Source organism: Vicugna pacos, chromosome 7, assembly GCF_048564905.1.
Source record: "Vicugna pacos chromosome 7, VicPac4, whole genome shotgun sequence".
Taxonomy (NCBI): Eukaryota; Metazoa; Chordata; class Mammalia; order Artiodactyla; family Camelidae; genus Vicugna; species Vicugna pacos.
This window is the reverse complement of record NC_132993.1, coordinates 51,704,237-51,717,039: the sequence shown is the minus strand read 5'-3', so window position 1 is coordinate 51,717,039 and position 12,803 is coordinate 51,704,237. Positions and strand designations below refer to the sequence as shown.

General features: G+C 37.1%; 1 long non-coding RNA gene across 1 annotated transcript in view; it reads right to left on the bottom strand.

The window, feature by feature from the left end:
- Nucleotides 1-12,803, bottom strand: part of LOC140697414 (uncharacterized) — a 67,905-nt gene that overhangs the window by 34,455 nt on the left and 20,647 nt on the right. The window contains exons 3-4 of the long non-coding RNA XR_012074432.1: nt 11,239-11,675; nt 10,901-11,009 (exon numbers count right to left, since the gene is read on the bottom strand). This is a non-coding gene — a long non-coding RNA (uncharacterized lncRNA). The remainder of the gene's footprint in view (nt 1-10,900; nt 11,010-11,238; nt 11,676-12,803) is intronic.

Here is a 12,803-nt window from a genome sequence, read left to right as displayed (position 1 = left end):
CCCTGGAAAAACTCGAACATTGGCTGAAACCATTTTAAAACTTTTTTCATGCCAACATCTGAGAAGCTAAATGTAACTGTAGATAAACAACTAGGAAGCTAAAACCACTTTAAATTTCTGCTAAATTTTTCACACAGGGATTTAACACTTCCTGGTAAACCCACTGTCCTCATGCAGTAGTTCCAGTAGTAGCTTCACTTCCCCAAACAAAAACATAAATAATCTTTTTTACACTCTCTCTAGTCTCTTCATACTACTGCTCGTTTCTCTGCTCTCCTTCATCTCAAAGGTGCTAGAATGATTGTTGTAATACTGATCGTATTTCCTACCATTCACTCCTCAACATATGATTTTGTAGGGGTTTCTTCCCAACAAACTCAAGAGTCTTTTCTTCTTAAGGTCACTGATGGCCATAATCTCGCCAAATCTGCTGTTCTGTCCTCTTCTTATTTGACACTCACCAACATTCTGTGATTGACATTCTCTCTGCTTAGTTTCCCAATGTTTGACAATTTTCTGTCTTGACCTTACCTACCCCACTGGCTATCCCTTCCAAGATTCTTTTTCCTCAGTATTTGCTTGATTCAATCCTTGTGTGATCTCTTTGGTTCCTCTTATCCAATCCTATGGTGTAAATATCATCTGCAGAGGGTGAACAACTCTCCCGGTTTGCCAAGAATTAAGAGGATTCTCAAGTCTTAGAACTTTCAGTGCTAAAATAGGGACAGTCCTGGGCAAGCCAGGATGGTTGTTCACACTATATCTATATGCTAATAAATCCCAAAATTATACCTCTAGCCCAGACCTTTCTGGTGGGCTTTATTTCCATTTTGGTTTGTAAGATACATTTCAAACTTAAATTTGCCCGAGACAGAACTCTTAATTTTTGCCTTCAGTTTTTTCCCTCACTCATTATCCCTTATCTCTACAGATGTCATAATATACCAGTTCTTACCAGTTCTCTCAAAAAAAAAAATGGAAAATAGAGAAAAGGAGGGGGAAAAGGAGGAGAGGAAAAGAAAAGAAAGGAAAGGAAACAAAACATCATCGATGGTTCCTCATGACCCTTCCTTTTCCATCCTCCAGTCCAGCCACCACCACCTGATCTAAGTCATCACCATCTCCTACCAGCATCACCCCAACAGTCTTCTAACTACTCCCTATTTAACCCTTGGTCCTTTCCAATCCATTCTGCTCAATGAAAGCTGGAATAACTCTAGTTTTAAACTAAAGAATTCTTTTTTAAAATATATAAAGACTCATTTCTTCTTAAAACATTTCAGTGGCTTCCTACCACTTTGAGAATAGCAAGGAAATACCTCTCCAGGGCTTGTAACAGTGCTTCTCTGCCAACCTGTGGAGGGGATGGGTTTCAGTTTATGCTTTTGTTTATTTATGTTTCACCTTGGACTGACATGTGGGCCTACTGCACATGAGAGGAAGCAATTTGCAAAATGGGTGCACAATGCAAGTTCAGAAACACCTGAACTGAGACCATTGATCCAGTACCGGAGTCTCAGCAATGTGAAGCTGCTATAAAGGTTTTAAAAAATTTAAGCGCTTATCTTGTTTGCTGACTGGAAGTGGTCCAGCTCAAACTTTTATTAGCAGTGGCCTGCAAGTCCCTGCCTCTCTGACCTTAATTCACACAACCAATCCATTCACTCCTGATGCTGTAGGTAGCCTGGCTTCCTTTCTGCCCTTCAAAGGAGCTGTTGGGCCCGTGGACTCAGCTAAGAATGGTCTTTGTCTGGCTCTTCACAGTAAAGCATACTGTCGTCCTTCAGGTCTCAGCTCGGACCTCTCCTCAGTGTCCCCAACGCCCTCTCTCAATGGATGGTCCCCAGTTATTCTCTGAATTATAATACAGCTTATTGCCTTTACAATACATTCCAGAATGTTAACATATATTTTAATTTCTCTTTCTATACTTTTTAAATTTTGAAATTAATTAGCATGAGTTTAATAAGTAAAACCACCTTTTGCTTTCTAATTCTACTCTTTCTGAGGAAAGCAGAATAAATATATTCAATATCTTGCAGTAACTTATGGTGAAAAAGAATATGAAAACAAATATATGTATGTTCCTATATGACTGAAGTATTGTGCTGTACACCAGAAACTGACACAATATTGTAAACTGACTGTACTTCAGTCAAAATATATTTAAAAAAATAAACAGATACATATCATCTTGGTGGTAGAAATATGTACACACAGACACACATACCCCTTTGTTTTTTAATGCAATCATTCTCTACATATTACTCTGTAAAATAATTTTTTACCTAAGAATATACTTTAGGTATTCCTAGAGACCAAGACTAAACTTTTCTAGTTTCTCTTGAGGCAGGTACACATAACTCAGGGAGGCAGTTTCCCATAAATGAGATTTTGGATATGTTTTTAATTTGCAAGTCTTGTTTTCTTTTTTCTGTTTGCTTCCCTACTCCTCCTCTCTTCCCCTTCTTCCCCTGCATTCATTCACCCTCTCCCATTGTGATTCTTGTTAAAAACTCTGTCCTCAGTTTCTTATAGTGTGTGTTGTGTGTTGTTCTATTGGTTTCTCTGTATCTTGCTTTTCTCACTCAACAACTTATTGTCAGAGTCACTCCAAGACAAATGACATAGGTCTTACGCACTGTTTGTAATTGCTTTTTAATAGCCCACAGTGTGAGTGTATCACAATTTTTTTTCCAATTGAAGCCTTTCACTTTTTCAGATTCTTGCCTCTACAACAAAAAAGTACAATAATCATCCTCATGTGTATGTTTTTATATAGTGGTGATTTTACCCCTGAGGAACAGAGTTACTTCTAAGGCTATGGTTATTTCAAATTTTAGAAACACTGTTAAATTGTTTTTCAAAAAGGAGGGAATAATTCATAATTCCAGTAGCAAAGAATATACTGTTTCCTTCATACGCACCAGCAGTAGACTTATTGAAATTTTAAAATTTTAAATGTCTGGTAAAGTAACATCTCTAAGTAGGGGAAATTTGAGTTTACTCTTTTGTGAATGCCTTATTCATATCCTTGATGTAGTTTTCTATTGGGTAGTTTGTCTTCTTTACAATTTGTAAGGACTCTTTCTATATTATGGACATTCAACATTCATCATCATCTGGGTTGCAAATCTTTTCGTTTTTCCCCTCAAGTCTATCATTTGTCTGCTGACTTATGTAATGGATATTTGTCATGTTTCTGGCTGTTCCAGGATCTGCTGAACACTTTTTCTATATATGAAGAATTTTTCACTTACGCGTTCTGTCCTCTAAACTAGAAAGTAGAAGCTCACTTTCTTTCCCAGGTTCCCTTGCAGCTAGGGCATAAGAATATACCCCAGCCTCTTCCTATCAGATTCACCTGCACATAACTTTGAGGTGGAAATGATCAAGGCAAGACAATGAGCTGTGGAATCAAAGTCCTACAGAGGCAGCGGTGATCTCTTTCCAAAAGTAGTCCTTTACTGTGGTTTGGGCATTTTCCTTTCCAAACTGCTTTTCTGAACATGTAACTCAAATATACATTGTTTTCAACCAAGAACACTGATATTGGGATCAATGTATATACAATAGTTATAATTTTTATGTCAAATATATCTCTTAATTTTTTCTGGGTTTCTGATAATGTTATGAAGTTCCCCCTCGATCCCTGTATTGTATATGCAGCCTTGATGGTCTTCTAAGTATTTTATTTTTAAATTTTAAATCAGTAGGAAACAATTAAATAGAGATGTATATTTCAATTAAACACACACACACACACACACACACACACACACACACAAACCCTCCACCTAGAATTCTAGCTATGGAGGACATGTCCTTCCAAAATGAAGGTAAAATAAAGGAGCTTTTCAGCCAAAAAAGAAAAACAAACATTAAAAAAAAAAAAAGGACATGTACATATATATTTATATTCATTTTTATATTTATGTTTATAGTAATATATACATGTGAATATTACATATATGAAGAGAGAGAGAGATCAGTGCTGTCCAATAAAACATTTTGCAAAGATGGAAACCTTCTATAATCTGCACTCCCTGTTAAACACTAGCCACACTTTAAAATGTGGCTAATGAAGCTGAGAAACAAAATTTTTGCATTTAAATTAATTTTCATTTAAATTTAAATAGCACTTGTGGCTAGTGGCTACAGCATTGAACAGCACATACAGTAAGAGTGAACCCAACTGAATTTCCTCCTGGATAAATAATTGTCATCCCCACTTATTAAATAAGTCATTCTTTTCCCACTGAACAGAAATACTAACGTTGCCATATATGAAATTTTCTTATACAGTCATTCATTTTCTAGATTCTCTGTGTTTTATGATTCCATATGGCTAATACCATATTGATTCGATTATAGGGATTTTACAGTCTGATGAATAATATGTAAAGCGTATTTCGCAGCTTTTCATTCTCCTATATCAAGCTTTTCTTGGCTGTTCTGAAACATACATTCTTCCAAGTGAACTTTCATGTCATTGTATCCAATTCTAAAATCAGCCTTGATGAAGTTCTATTTATTAGTGCCTCAAATTTATAGAATAATTTTGAAGAACTGACATTTTTACTGTATTAATTCTTCCCATCCGAGAACACAGCATCTTTTTCCACAGGTCAAATATTGTTCTGTGTCCTTCAATAAGATTTATAGATATTTTTACACACAACCTGTGTTTTCTTTTTAAAATTTTCAGTAAGAATATTACATTGTTTATTGTAAATAGATATCTTCCAATTTTTACTGCCATTTGCTTATAGATAATGTAGACAACAGCTCTTGATCTTCACATACTTATCTATTTTTAACTTAAATTCCCTTATCCATTTTTCTATTCATTCAGATTTTAACTAGAATCATGGTATTTCTAGGCATGTAGTATTTTTTTATTGAAGTATATAGTCAGTTTACACTGTTGTTGCAATTTCTGGCATACAGCATAATGTTTCAGTCACACATAAACATACATATATTCGTTTTCATATTTTTAATGATGGCCATTCTGACTGGTGTGAGGTGATACCTCACTGTAGTTTTGATTTGCATTTCTCTGATAATTAGTGATACTGAGGATTTTTTCATGTGCCTATTGGCCATTTGTATGTCTTCATTGGAGAATTGCTTGTTTAGGTCTTCTGCCCATTTTTGGATTGGATTGTATTGTTTTTTGTTATTAAGTTGTATAAGCTGTTTATATATTCTGGAAATTAAGCCCTTTTCAGTCTCATGTTTTGCAAATATTTTCTCTCACTCTGTAAGTTGTCTTTTTATTTTGCTTATGGTTTCCTTTGCTAATAAGTTTAATTAGGTCCCATTTGTTTATCTTTGCTTTATTTCTATTGCCCGGGTAGACTGCCCTAGGAGAACATTGCTAAGGTTTATGTCAGAAAATGTTTTGCCTGTGTTTTCTTCTAAGAGGTTTATAGTGTCTTATCTTATGTTTAATAGACAAAGAGTTTTTTTTTCTAATGCCAATACTATATGTCTAATTTTCCAATGTTTATACTAATTTTTTTAACTTACCATTCCAAAGCAATGGCAGCAGTAGAAATTTTCATGTAATTTTTCATATTAATTGCAATGAGCATTTTCTAATTTAAAATGATAATTAGCTCTGGTTTGAGGTCAATTATTTTGTCACATTTTATTCCTATTAATTTATATATTTTTCATAATGTATTGATAGTGCCATGATTTTGATTTTTTATAGATTGATATAAATAATTATGCTGATAGATTTCTGGATATTAAAACTTTCTTCTTTTACAAAGATCTTTGCATCTGTATTTACACAGGAGGTTGGGCTACATTTTTGTTTTTTATGCTAACTTCATAAGGTTTTGTATTAAAAAATTTTTCCCATCAGTTGTAGTAGCTTAAATAACACAGGAAATATCTATTTTTTATAAAACTTTGATACAGTCCAGCTGCGAAAATCTGTGGTCTCAGTGGTTTTTATTAATGGCAGATTTTTAACCTTCTCAATCACTTTTTTGATTATTGGCTTTTGTACGTTTTCTACCTTCTCTTGGGATCATTTTAGAAACTTAGATTTTGTTAGAGAAGTATATATGTCATCTATGTCTAAGGTTTTCAGATTTGTTGCCACAGAATTGTCTGCAGAAATGATTTTAATCACATATCTAGTTATGTCTCATGTCTCATTCCCACTCCTGCACACGTCCCTCCTTTCTGTTCTCTTAACCAGGCTTCTTGCTCCTCATATTTCATTTGACTTTCAGTCTAGTCCAATGGTTATAGAAAATGTGATCTCTAATGTCTAAATAGTTATAATTTTATGGCAAACTTTTATAGAATATTTCTAATTAAATTATTATAAAACTTTTTGTCAGTTATGAATAGTGAGAAATTCTGTTGTTACCTTGAATCTTCGAATATAGCTGAGTCAGAAGATCTACCTCTATCCAGTGATCGAAACACACTCCCCCAGTTCGGGTCTATTGTGGGGCAGAGAGTGAGACGGCACGAACTCTATTTAATAAAGGGGTGAGGGCAACTATTCGCTGGCAGTGATCAGGAGTGGAAGAGAGCAAGAAAATTCTTGTTTTACTGGCACTGTTATGAGCTGGTGTGGTAATCCTGGAGTCCTGCAGACATAAAGCTGACCCTCAGAGTTTATTTCTTCGGTTCTTCACAAACGTCCATTTCCAGGGAAGAGGCTCTGTTTTGGCTGGTTGATTACTCCTCCTATATCCATTGAGAACCCTTCAGGTCTGGGCCTCGTCAGTGTCTCTCCGTTGAGATCACATTCCTCCTTCAGAGAGTCCTGAGCCTGGCAGGACCTGAGATGATCTTATGCAGGCTCCTTCTCATGCATGGCCCAGGTGTGACATATGTCGAGTGACTCAGGTGTGTTTGCTTTCATAACTTCTAAGGGCAAAAGTTACTCTCTCCCTTCTCTGTCCTTGGCTTCTCTATCAGTTGCTGGCCAGTGACTCATTTTGTGATCTTTAGATTTAACAAGCTGAAGTCAGACATTAGGCTACCATCTCCCCAGTCTGCTGTGGACTTACATTAGATTCTCAATGTTCTCTTCAAAGCCTTTCTCTTTAGATTTGAAGCGAAGAACCAAGCAATCCCCATCCCCTGCCTTTATAGGGTCAACTCACAGAACTGCTATGTCTAAACAATTCCTCTTCTAAATTATAACAATGGTTCAGCCTCAGAAAAATGACCTTACTTAAGCAATTCTGAGCAGAAAGGGGATTAAGTTATCTAATTAGTGCTTAGCAAATTTTGGCAAGGCGGCAGTAGCGGGCCGGAAGGACTGACTTGCAGAACATCACTACAGAAAGGACCCATCAGGCACTGGCCGCTTCCGCCACAATCAGGAAATTTTCAACCAACGCTACCTGCCAGATCATATTCCAGTTCCTGAGGATGCAATGGGGAACAGATCAGACAATAAATTCCTACAACAATTAAATTTTACTTTGGGGAGTAAGGTGTGGATGGGAAGCAGGGACCAAGCAAGGTAAATATATAAAATATGTTAGATGGTGATGATTGCTATGGGGACACAAAGCAAAGGCAGTCTGCAATTTTAAATAGGTTTTTGCAATTGAAATGTTGTTACTTTTCTTAAAATATGGACACATACAAATATATCTGAACACTTTTTGAGTGATTCTTGATATTTTCTGCATGATATTTTACTACCTCCCTGGATGATGCCCACCTTTCTCAGCCAGTCGCTCTGCCAGTAAATGGTGGAGTGAGCACTGGAACTCAGGTTTGGCTATCTCCAAAGCTCACGCACTTCCCACTACATACTATTTTTGTAGTAAAATATAAGTGACTTTTATGTTTGCCACACTTCAGTCCTTCTGTGTTTGTGTGTATATAATTAGGAATTGATATTATTTAGAGAAGTCATTGGGCTTAGCTAGATGGAAGCAAGTATCTGTGTGGCTTCCTAGTCATAAGGCCATTCCTGGAAAGTTCTGACCACCTGCCTTAATGCCTAGTTACTGCTCAGTCTGAGAACATGGGGCCTTGAGTTGGGCCTTGGAAGATACTAACCAAGATTAGCTGCAGATTTGATGAGGTATGTTCAGTGTTATCTGTACTTTCTCCCAGAATTTCTCTAGTTCTGCCAATTTGTATACTGAAATTCTCAGGAGTAACCACCATCCTCAAGAGACTGGATCTTGTCCAGGCCCAGATTCTTGGACTTCTCTGAGTATCTTATGATGGTCCCAGAACCAAACTCTTTTAGCTGCTAAGGACCACCCAGGAGTAGCCCTTAAACTGGAAGTAGACAGATCAAATTTCCCAGAGCTCCTTCAAGCTAAAGTGGGTCACCCAGGACCACACAGAGGCAGGACGGGAGATCTAGTGGAGTTTCCGTTTGGACTCAACTTCCAAAGAATGAGCGATGTCTTCTCCAGCATTGAGAAAACAGGCCAGAAAGGCTAAAGCCTATTCACTCATGGGAAGAGCTTGGATGCAGTGTATCATCCCACCACTTGGCTTCAGTAATGTGCTTGAGTATCAACTGTCCTCATCTGAGGATCACAGCCTACGAATCCTCAATCGTGAATTTTCCCAAGAATGTTGTAAAAGCCATCTCTCCAATCTAGTCTACTCAAAAGATTAAAGAAACCTTAGCTTTGTTTCCTCTCAATTGTCTTTGATTCCTGGTAAATTGAGACTATTTTAATCAAGATTTTTCTGTAAAATTATTAACTAGCTAATTATATAATGCATTACCATTTTTAGAAGAAATGTGTTACATACATGAAAGATATTGACACTGCTTAGAGTTATTTCTGCCCGTAAGTTTTGGGAACACCACAATCAGAAATATCTACAGCATAAAGATTATGAGAGTCAATGCTGTGAACTGACAGTAGTAAATTGGGATTTGCTACACATTTTTTTCCCAAAACCTGATTTTGCTGTCACAGTAGTATAACCTACACTTAGTTGAATGTCTTTGCTTTATGTGAGCAAAAGTAGACAGTGACGAATGAGCATACTGAACCATTCTCTAGCTGAGAATTTTTGACCTTCTGAGTACATATTAGCACTGCCATGTTCTAAGCCTTTCTATTAAATCCCTTGAGCAACCCCAAATTGATACTGTTATTTAAAATAAATTTTTCTTGTGTAAAGAGATACTAGTATAGTTACACTGCAAGTCACCATATGACGTGATCTAAGCACAGGCGTACCTCAGAAAAACCCAGAATTCTGCTTTTTCTTCAACCATCCATCAACCTAATGACTGAGAACATAACACAATTCTATTTACGACATTCCACTTTCCCCCAAAACCAAGGACAAGAGATTTCATCTGAGATAGATAAATTGATGTGCAAGTGATAGTTCTATTGAGAAAAGAGAACATTCGGCTAATTTGTCTATTTCTTGAATAAGAGGAGGGGCTAACCCAAGAGTCATTTGTCAGCCACCATGTGGAATCACTTATGCCAGACTGGGCCATCAATTACATTTGAAAGCATCGCCCTGTACTTTCTAGATTGTAGAAATGAGAAAGAGGGAACAGGGAGACTGTACCTGCTTGATCCAATCCCCTGAGTTCCTCCAACTCTGTTACCACAGATTGTCTGTCATCACCTCCTGGACGTCCACCTACAACTGCACTGCAGCACCAGCATCCAGTTACACATCCACACCAGTGGTTAGCAGATAGACTAAGAAATCCCTCCAATTCAGTCATTCATGTGTCAGCAAGCAGGGAGCCCCACTGCCCTCATTCCCAGAAAACTTCCTTTTGCAGCACTGGAGTGATGGCCAGGCATTTACAAGCCCTTTTCTTTGGCTGACAGTTTTGTGTTTAAACCCTTAATGGAGCATCTGCAACTACTGTTTTATTGAACTAATTTCAAATACAGTCGTGTTTCCAGTAAGCTATGACAGTTTTAAAAGTTTGAAGAGACCAGGAGTTGGAGACAACAGTAGAGCAGATGTGTTTCATTGGGATTTGTTAACATCTTACTAAACTATGTTATAGAGACATTTCAGGAAGCAAGCAGCAGCTCAAGCAACAGCTCCTCTTTAAGCACAAGTAATTACATGTCAAGTGATAAAACAGGAACACGTAAGCCACCAAACCCCCAGTCCAATACGCACTGTCACAGATATATATATAAAATACAAGGTGAATGGGCAAAACACAGTCCTGTGCATGCCACAGATTATTAACTTTAAAGACGATACACTTACTCATTAAAAAAATGAAATACCTACTGAACACCTAGTATATGCCAGACACCACCTTAGGTTCACGGGATTCATCAGTCACTAAGTTTTGTGAGTCCAGGGAGCTTCTGCTCTGGGGGTTGGTGAAACAGACTAAAATTAAGATAACAAATAAGTAAATATCCAACCTAGAGGTAAAAAGTGCAATGAAAAGATGACAAGGTGGAGCAGGGTCAGGGAGCCCCAAAGTCCAGGAACTGGGGAGGCGTGTCAGGTCACAGAATTTGGGTAGTCAGTATACTATTTGACAAAGTGATATTTGAGCAAACACTTGAAGGCTGCAAGGGGATTAGCAATTATTTTTTAAATAATAAATTACCAATATGAAAGTCTAAAAAAATTAATCTTATAAGTTGCACAATCTGATAAACAGAGCTGAAGACTAAAGTCAATTGTCAGAGAACAAGAATGATGGTAAAAATCCACTGCCCTCAAGTACTTCTCAGTTTGCTCCTCCCAGCTGCTGCTTCTCTGTAACTTCCTTCTACCTCACTTCCTGCTTTGCTCTTCTTTTCTTTCCCTGACAAATTCACACGGTTCCTCTGCCTTTATACATGTATTTTTTAAAGCTATATGAATAATTAGGTATATTTCCAATAATACAGTACCATTTTCCCAGGAAAACAACGCACTCACTTACCTTATTCTTGCTAGAGACACTTTTTTCTCCACTCATCTTGTGACCATCAGAATTATAGTAAAGTTGATGTCTCATTTAACCATTTTAATTTTGTTCCTGACACCTTGCCCTAAAGTGAAAAGCCATAAATTGACAACAAAATCCATTCATTTTAAAGGAAAATTATGGGGTATGTTATCCCAATCCAAAATACTTAATTTTTATAGATTGCAATATATGTGTATATTCAAATGAACAATGAAAACATGTTTATATAAATAGCGTGAATAAATATAAACAATAGTGTGGAAGTAAAACAAAGCTGGGACATAATTTGTAAAAAAGTTTATTTTACTCACCAAGGAAGGAAGAGAGTGAATAAGAGTGGCAGTTGGTCCTTATCTTCAGACAGGAATTTGATGTCAAAGTTGGATATGCTGGATATATTAGTTTCTTAGAGCTGCCATAACAAATTATCACAAGCTGGGTGGCTTGAAAGAACAGAAATTTACTCTCTCATCATTCTGAAAGCCAAAAGTCCAAAATCAAGTCCAAAAGCCTTGGCAAGCTTTCTGGAGTCGCTGAGGGAGCATCTGTTCCACGCCTCTCTCTTAGTTCCTGGTGATGGCTGGTAATCCTTGGTGTTCTTTGGCTTTGTGGATGCATCATCTCCGTCTCTGTCTTCACATGGTGTTCTCCCCCTGTGTCTGTGTGTCCAAATGTCCCTCTACTTATGAAGACATCAGTCTCGTGATGAGCACCCAATCTCCATGGTGGTATCGTAATTCAGTTACATCTGCAAAGACCGTATTTCCAAATAAACTCATATTTACAGGTTCCAGAGTTGAAGACTTGACCTTATCTTTTTTGGTGGACAAATTCAACTCACTGGAAAATGATTTCTTTCCCTTAGGACTATGACAAAATGCAAAACTTGAGAGCAGTGAACCATGTGGGAACACATGGAAACATGTACTAAAGAGAATAAAGATTCAGAAAACACTACATCTTCTTTCCTCTCACCCGCATCCTAACACAGGGCAAAAATGTTGTGTTTCATCCAAACGTGATGCTCAGTTTGAATTGATTTCAAATGATATTCTCACTAGAAATTATTGTGTTAAATAAATGGTGTGTCTTTTCCTGGAAATACATTGCTGATTTAAGTGTGTAGTTTTCAGTACATTTTAAGATTAAAAAATGTTGTGACTCCAAAAAAAAGTATTATTTTGAGAAAAGTGAGCTGTTATGGTGAAAACTGGTCAACAGTCATAATGTGCAATTAATCTGTCTTGAGATTCAAGAGTAATTAAGCTGTAATCCAAATGCATCATACATTTTCATGATGATGTACTAAAAGCAGTACTTCCAGTGTACGGCACTGAGTAGGCCCTTAAACATTCTTAAATATTCCTATAGTGTAAATTTTTCTGTAAAAATGGAGGTAAAGAAAAAAAAAAAAAGACTGTTGCAGTGTGGAGGCTGCAGGTTCATTTTCTAAGTAAGTCGCATACTAGCTGTGATGGGTTGAATTGTGTTCCCTCACAGTGTATGCTGAGGTTCTAGCCTCCAGTACCTCTGAATGTGATCTTATTTGGAAATAGAGCCTCTGCAGATGTAGTTGTCTAATTCAAGATGAAGTCACTAGGGCCTTAATCCAGTATGACTGGTTTTCTTATAAACAGAGAAAATTTGCATAGAGTCAGACATTACGTGACGATAAAGGCAAAACACCACGTGTGGATGAAGGCTGAGATCAGGCTGAGGCATCTATAAACTAAGGAACACCAAAGCTTGGCAGAAAACCACCAGAGTCTAGGAGAGACGCATGGAACAGACTGTCTCTCACAGCCAATTCTGTCAATACCTTGATCTTGGACTTCCGGATGCCAGATCTGTGAGACAATAAATTTCTATTGTTTAA